Source organism: Lathyrus oleraceus, chromosome 2 (genome assembly GCF_024323335.1).
Source record: "Lathyrus oleraceus cultivar Zhongwan6 chromosome 2, CAAS_Psat_ZW6_1.0, whole genome shotgun sequence".
Taxonomy (NCBI): Eukaryota; Viridiplantae; Streptophyta; class Magnoliopsida; order Fabales; family Fabaceae; genus Lathyrus; species Lathyrus oleraceus.
Genome location: NC_066580.1, coordinates 34,089,126 through 34,089,802, shown reverse-complemented (window position 1 = coordinate 34,089,802; position 677 = coordinate 34,089,126).

Below are 677 nucleotides of genomic sequence, written 5' to 3'. Positions count from 1 at the left end.
ACTTCAATCACCTTATATAGACATATATCGTCAAATGGACGCACCACTCTATGATCCTTGAATGAGCGCCATTTGACATCTACAAGTGTCAACTTGTCCTACAAGTCACTCATCCACCTCCAGCACATATTTCGAGAAAGTCCACAATCTTCAATTGCTTTCTAATTATCTTCTCTTCTTTCAATATTTGGAAAATACTCATGAATCAAACAATGTTACAAATAATACTATTAACAAAAAACTAATAAAATAATAAAAATTATATATATATATATATATATATATATATATATCTATATATATATATATATTATATATCTATATATATATAGGGAGAGGGAGACAAAAAAAATATTTTCACACTGGATGTAAGTTCAAAAAGTTCAAAAAACTTATATCAAATCTCAATTGTTAATAAAAAGAATTAAAACTGTCATTTAATTAAATAAAACGTTTATAAATTGTTTTTCCTATAAAGTTGTCTATTTCGTAGGAAAAGAAATTATCATTTGATTAACTTCTATTAACGGTTGAGACTTGATGTAAGATTTTAGAACTAATTTTGGCTTTTAATATAGTCTTATTTTAAATTATATTAGAACGGTTCACATAATTTTATTTTATTTTTAACTTTTATAAATATTTTCATACAAATATTTATAAACATGTATATCTTT